This window comes from Palaemon carinicauda, chromosome 6 (assembly GCF_036898095.1).
Source record: "Palaemon carinicauda isolate YSFRI2023 chromosome 6, ASM3689809v2, whole genome shotgun sequence".
Classification (NCBI taxonomy): domain Eukaryota; kingdom Metazoa; phylum Arthropoda; class Malacostraca; order Decapoda; family Palaemonidae; genus Palaemon; species Palaemon carinicauda.
Window position 1 is genome coordinate 75,564,694 of NC_090730.1, and position 7,500 is coordinate 75,572,193.

Here is a 7,500-nt window from a genome sequence, read left to right on the forward strand (position 1 = left end):
CCAATTATTTTTACAAACAATGAAGATAAAGCAATCTTTAAATGATGATGTCATCTTTACTGGGTCGTTTGCTTAACTAAGTTTGACAGAATCGTCTTTGAGCATTTATTTTTGCATATATATATATATATATATATATATATATATATATATATATATATATATATATATATATATATATATATATATAGAGAGAGAGAGAGAGAGAGAGAGAGAGAGAGAGAGAGAGAGAGAGAGAGAGAGAGAGAGAGAGAGAGAGAGAGAGAGAGAGAGAGAGAGACACTTTTTTCACTTATATTTCGAAATCTCGTACGTCTGGCAGAGATGGAAGGCATTGGTAAAGGGGGGGGGGGAGGGGGCAAATGTAAACTCCAAACCATAAAAAGAACATAAAGAGTTTCCAAAGACGTATAGAAGTTACGTTGCATGATTGTTTGTTTACTTGCATGTCGTAAGTACATTGTGTTTTCACTAAGTCTTCGGGAACCTTATAGCAGGCCAATGTTGAATAAGGTAAATGAAAGAACAAAAATTAGAAAGAGTGCAGCAAAAAAGAGTGGTAAACATTAAATAGAGTATAAAGCTGGAACATTCTAACTAAAACTCTGGCAACAATGAGAGGCCGTTGGTAACTCATGACATCCTTACACCAAGTTTATTAGTAAAGTTAGGGTTTAAATGCCTCGTTTAGGGAGCCTTCATGTAGGAATAAACAATAAAAGTACAAAGAAAGGTTATCATAGTAATGTTATCTTGATTTCCTTGAGAAAAAAAGCGAAAATCTATAGCAAATCTTAGGGAGATCATAACTCAAAAGCATACTTACTCTCACTTAGGTACATTTTTTCTCACTTATTATTTGTTCGATTTTAGAGAAAAAGATATCATTGAAAAAAGGAATGCAAAATTCTTGTCAGAGCAATTATAATTGTAAGGTTATTAGAAATTTGAAAAAAATTTCAAACTTAAAAAAAAATATATAAATACCAATAAAATTAAATAAAACGAATATAGAAAAAAATCCTCAGACTAATGTTTTCACACTCCCTATATCTCTAAGCAGGAAAAACAATATGTAATTCAATGCCATATTTTTCGAGAAAAATCGAAAAAAAATAATAAACATTTTTTTTAAAATTCCTATTCATAAAAAAATACATTTATGGTCCGATTTCAATAAAATATTTAGAGAATCAGCAGACTAGCAAAACAAACAACATATAGTATTATTATAGAAATTCAATTATATTTGACGATTTTGGCTTTTATGGCGGACGATCCCCTTAAGTCTTCCGACATCTGCCTGGTAGCTGGCATCGGATTTGCGATACCCATACACAGTTATGAAATCCTCACATTATCATTTGGAAGCGGCAATTTTAATATGAAGTTTCTTGTTGCTAACGTCATCTTGACAATTCTTGGTGCGGATTTCCTCTTACGTTTCCATCTCCTGGCTGATGTCGCTCACTGACGACTAGTCAGCTTGTATTCATTGTCCTCCACACCTCTCAAACCTCGCTCTTCACATCAGCGCACTCACAGACACCTATGCCAACCTCCTCTCGTCATGCCCGGCCAGTTTTTACGTCTAATACTTCGTAAAACGTTCACGGTTCCCGCTAAACATGGTATTATTTGGCATATCAAGAGGACAAGGCCCACAGTGTTTGTCGGATTCAGATGCTTGTCACGGGATAGTTTGGTAGCCACTAAACGAAGGTTAGCTGGAATGGAAGAAATGGGCATTTGTCAAACGGCCTAAAGCACATGGAAAACCTCCTTGCACATCTTCCTGAAGAAAGATGGAGCTCTGCATCCCTAGGAGAAGGGAGTTACAGGGACCTGAATATACAGAGAGAACTGGATCACTACCCTCTCCCAAACATCGCCAACTTGCGCAAAGCTAAGGTTGTCTCCACGCTCGATCTCCTGAAGGGGTATTATCAGTTGCCCATGAACCCATTGGACATTGTGAAAGACTGAAATTACCATCCCCTTTGGTACAAACACCTTCAGTTACTACTGTTCTGGTCTTCAAAATGACGAGGCTACTTTTCAACACCTTATGGATGGCATCTTAGAGGACCTCCCATTTTTCTTATGTTACGTGGACGATATAATTGTGTGCTCCTCCTTTAAAAAGGACCACCTCCGTCATTTATGTGTCATATTTGACCGCATACAACAGAACAGTCTTGTAGTCTGGTATGACAAGTGTACCTTTGGGGCAAATTATTGTTCTTAGGGCACCTAATCCCTCCTGAGGGAGTCCACCCCCTCTCTGAGATGGTAGCAGCCTTTCAGAAATTCTCCACGCCCCCAAACGTCAAAGCACTACAAGAATTCTTGGGCATGATCAAATATCATCACTATTTCTGCCAGCCATCGCCACTACTCTTGCACCCCTCTACATCTCCTTCAAGGGAAAGCCAAAAAACCTGAAGTGGGGTCCCCTTCAGTAAGCGGCCTTCTGCAACACAAAAAATGCCCTATCAACAGCTAATGCTCTCACTTTTCCCATGAACCATGCACCTCTCCTTCTATCCACAGATGCCAGCCACGTCGCTATTGGTGTAGCACTTGAACAGGTGGTCAATGGCTAACCCCATCCATAGAAAACTGTGTAAGGCAGCATCCAGCTATTCTACCTTTGACCAAGAGTTGCTGGCGGTGCACTTGGCTGTCCGTCACTTTTGCCACTTCATGGAAGGTATGCCCTTCGTCATTCACACCGACCACATGTCTCTGATGCACGCCTTCACTCGACACTACTATGCCTGGTCCGCCAGTCAACGTAGACATCTCTCTCCCCTGGCTAAATACAATTGTGCCCTTCAACACGTATTTAGAAAAAGGAATCCCATTGCCGATGTCATGTCAAGAAACACATTAGCCACCATTCACATGGGATTGGATTACAATGCCTTTGCAGAAGCCCAACAAAAAGATCTAGAACCACAAGAATGTAGGACATCCTGCACATCCCTCCATTAGGAAGACGTCCCCTTCATTGACTCCAACAACACCCTCCTCTGTGACATTAGTGTTAGTAGACATAGATCGCGGACATCTGCTCCCATGCGCCGACAGATGTTTGATTTCATTCATGGCATTTCACATCACTCACGCTGATCTACTACACAGATAATGAAGACGAAGTTCATTTGGCATATGGCATTACTAAGGATGCTAATGATTTGGTCCACGCCTGTACTTCATGTCAAACAAACGGATTCAATTGTTGGCACCATTCCTCAACCTTAACGTCGTTTTCCCATATTCACATTGAGGTAGTAGGTCCCTTACCCACATCATAAGGATATAGTTACCTTTTTACCGTGATCAACCGCTCCACTTGTTGGCCTGAAGCCATTCCCATGGAAACTGCAACGTCGACCTCATGTATAATTACCTTACTATCAAGATGGTTAGTGAGATTTGGTATCCCTGAGCGTATTACTTCAGACAGGGTTACCACTTTCACCTCTCAATTGTGTACAGCATTGGCAAATCTCCTGGGAATGACCCTACATCAGACAACCACCTACAACCCTGCTGCAAACGGAATGGTATATCGTTTCCATCGCACCTTCAATGCAGCTTTGATGTCCTGCTGCAAGGACTCCAATTGGTTTACCCAGCTTCCCTGGGTCCTACTGTAAGTAAGGACCATTCCTAAAGACGCTCTGGATGTCTCAACAGCTGAGCTGGTGTATGGCGACTCGTTAGGCATCACTGCAATTTTTTTTTTTCAATCTGCTGCCTCCTCCGAAAATCTTCAGCCCCTACATCATGTTGTGGGAAAAGTTACTGCATGCTGCCAAATGTACAAGCCCCAGCGAAGCAACATTATTATTATTATTATTATTATTATTATTATTATTATTATTATTAGCAAAGCTACTTGGAAAAGTCCAAGGCTCCAACAGGGAAAAATAGCCTAGTGCGGAAAGGAAATAAGGAGATAAAATAATCGATATAAGAAGAAATTAACAATTACAATAAAATATTATAAGAACATTAACAACATTGTAACAGTCATTTCATATATAAACTATAAAGAGACTTATGCCAGCCTGTTTAACATAAAAACATTTGTTGCAAGTTTGAACTATTGAAGTTCTACTGATCCAACATCACGATTAGGAAGATCGTTTTACATCTTGGTCAAAGCTGGAATAAAACTTCTAGAGAACTGTGTAGTATTGAGCGTCCTGATCGAGAAGGCCTGATTATTAGGATTAACTGCATGCCTAATATGACGCTGAGGATAGAACTGCCCAGGAAGATCTGAATGTAAAGGATGCTCAGAATTATGAAAAAAAAAAAATGTCATGCAACATGCATTATGAACTAATTGAATGACGGTGCCAAAGATTAATATCTAAATCAGAAATAAGAAATTTAATAGACCGTAAGTTCCTGCACTCAGCAATGACACTAACAAGCCACTGCTAACGCCCCCTAACACGGGTCCTTTCCTGATGATCTATTGAATGCCGAAAGCATTTTAAATTAACATGCGTAACAAAGAACACTGGGTCCCAATTGATCGTCTAAAATTTGTATATCTCCTGCCAGGTGACCCGCCTACAGTATGTCTCTCTAGAGCAGGGTGCACTATTTCACATGTAGGCTATGTCATATTTAAGCGGGTCCCAGAGGGGGACCCTGTACCGTACATTTTCATACACGCTTCTATACTGTAACGGTTTTCCTTTTTTAATCTTATCACTCAGTATTGCCTGCACTGTTAATAGACCAACCTGTGAAAGCATGCTTGCTTATCTTTGATTTTTTTTTTTTTATGACATTCTTGCTCGTAAGTCATGAATGAAATTCAATGATTGTTTAATCGAGTTAGTTCCCTTCACCTCTCATCTCAGTTTCAACCTAATGGCTCTCTCGCGCACTTTCATTAGCAGATAAATAATACGAAAGCTAAGAAAAATGTTAACAAGGTGGAACACTTCAAGTTGGAGCGTTTGAATGAGTTGAAAACTAATCCTATATAACCTTTTTCTGATTGTATTATCTTTCATTAACAGAATTTTCCAGCATTTTCACCAATATTTAATGTAATAATCTTATTGATTATTACCATGATAACCTAGAGTACGCGTGAAAAGTTTAGCCCATTTGGAGAAGCGTGCTTGACTTTTTACACTTTTTAACTGGACCCTTTATTTTTGTTATGAGGCAGTGAAAAGTTAAGCCGTTTACTATGTTTGTTGTACTAGTTGGCAGCTCACCATGAAACACTAGCTAACCGTTCAGTTCCTCCTACGTGGTCACCAGAGACGAAATTGTGCGAATTTATGTCCCCGTTTTGGCCTTTGTTTTCATTGTGTTCCACGTGCTTTTTGTGCTGTAGTGTCATAGTATGTCGACAAGGAAAGTTTTAGGATGAGAGGAGATATCCTCTATAATTGATTTTCATAAGGTAGGCATAAGTGTAAAAGATATTTGTGGTCAGAATGGGTTATCCAAGCAAACAGGGCATAGATGAATCAACTGTTACAAGGACGGAACAGATGACTCCCTCCCAACCCCAAACCCCAGGCTGAGAGGCCTAGGAAGATAAAGCCTGCTACTCTTAGGCTTATTCACAGGCAGCTTAAGAAAGATCTTTCACTCACGGCATGTGAAATAAAGGACCAAAATGTTCGTGTGCTTGGGGAGGTCTCTCTTAGGACAGTGCAGGAGCGTGTTCATGATGACCTACTCCTGCGGTCATATAAGACCAAGAAGAAGCCTTTTCTAAGTGAGAGGCAATAGCAGAACCATGTACGTTTTGCTAAGAAATATTTGGTATGGGATGTTTCCAAGTGGCGACAGGTGTTGTGGACCGATGAGGCCACATTAACAGTGACTGGGAGTGGTGCCAAACGAGTCTACAGGCCATCAGGGTTGGATCCTCACCTGCCTCAGTACACCCCCAGGTCAGTAAAGCCCCTTCCAATTGTTATGGTGTGGGACTCTCTCGGGTACGGTGGTGTTGGGGAGTTGTATTTGTTTCCCAAGAACCAGTATATGAACCGTTTTAACTCTTTGGAAATCTTATTGGACCATATGGACGATACTTTTGGTAAGAGTGGCCCCAGTTTTCTTATGCAAGACGGAGCTCCGTGCCACACCGCCAAATTGGTCCATGATTCACTGAAATTTGGTGAGGTTACTTTCTTCAGTGAGTGGCCTGGGTCCTTCTCAGATCTCAACCCCATTGAGAATCTGTGGAGCATCATAAAAAGGAAACTCCAGACCAAGGATACTTCCTCTCCCCCCAAACTGAAAGCAACCAGAAGGGGGCTTTCAGAGACTATCTACCCTGAATCCCTCCATAGCCTCATTTATAGCGTTTCCCGTCGCCTTAAGGACGTCACCATGAGGAAAGGCAACACAACTAAATATCAGTCTAAGAGTAAGAGTTCATATTAATGTTTCTTTTTCGTAACTAATCTTTGAAAATTAGTTTTTTCTAGGTAAAAGGCTCAACTTTCCGCTATTAAGAAATTAAATTATTTTTTTTAGCCTTTACTTGAAACCAGTAAAATAGATTTCCTTATTTTTTTCATGTATGTTAACATTTATGTATGTTTAAAACCTATTTTGTTAATGAAAAACAATTTTCCACAGGATAATTGTGGTGTAATGATTATACGTGATGTAAAATACTGATATCATCAACATGCAACTTGAGAGAGAGAGAGAGAGAGAGAGAGAGAGAGAGAGAGAGAGAGAGAGAGAGAGAGAGAGAGAGAGAGAGAGAGGGGCGGAACCGATGTTGGATAACGTACCCAAGAAGGGGAGAAAACTCTACGACCACCCACTCCAGAATCAGGACTAGTGATTCGAGCCAGTGTTATTGGTCTGCACGTTTAATCCTTATCGATTGCTAAGAAATTTTAGTTTAGTTAGTTATCGTAAGCTCTCGGTTCTTTCCTAACCCATACTTTTTAGGATTAAATTGTTTTAATGACTTTAAACTAAGTGTCAATTCTTGTTAGAAAATTTATGAATAAAAACATATAACTTAAATGTTAATCCAAAAGAGAATTATTTTACAATCCAGTTAGTAATTGGACTAGCTACTGATGAAAAATAAAACGTGACATATATTTTTTTCTAAATCGATTTGACGGAAAATATAATAAAATTTTAATTTTCACAGTGTGGGGAAGAGAGAGAGAGAGAGAGAGAGAGAGAGAGAGAGAGAGAGAGAGAGAGAGAGAGAGAGAGAGAGAGAGAGAGAGAGAGAGAGAGAGAGGGAGAATTTATAATTTTTCATATATGATTAAATAATAATGAAAAAAATTTAACTCTCCAACTCTATAACACCTGCTTTGCGATTTATCGTAGCCAGTCATTTTTATTTTCTATAAAACAATAATTAACAATAGTCTTTAGTTAGAAATATTACCATCTAATGATAATATTAACCTCAGAAACTCAAAACCACATTTCATAAATTGGAAAATATTAGCAATAATAAGTGAA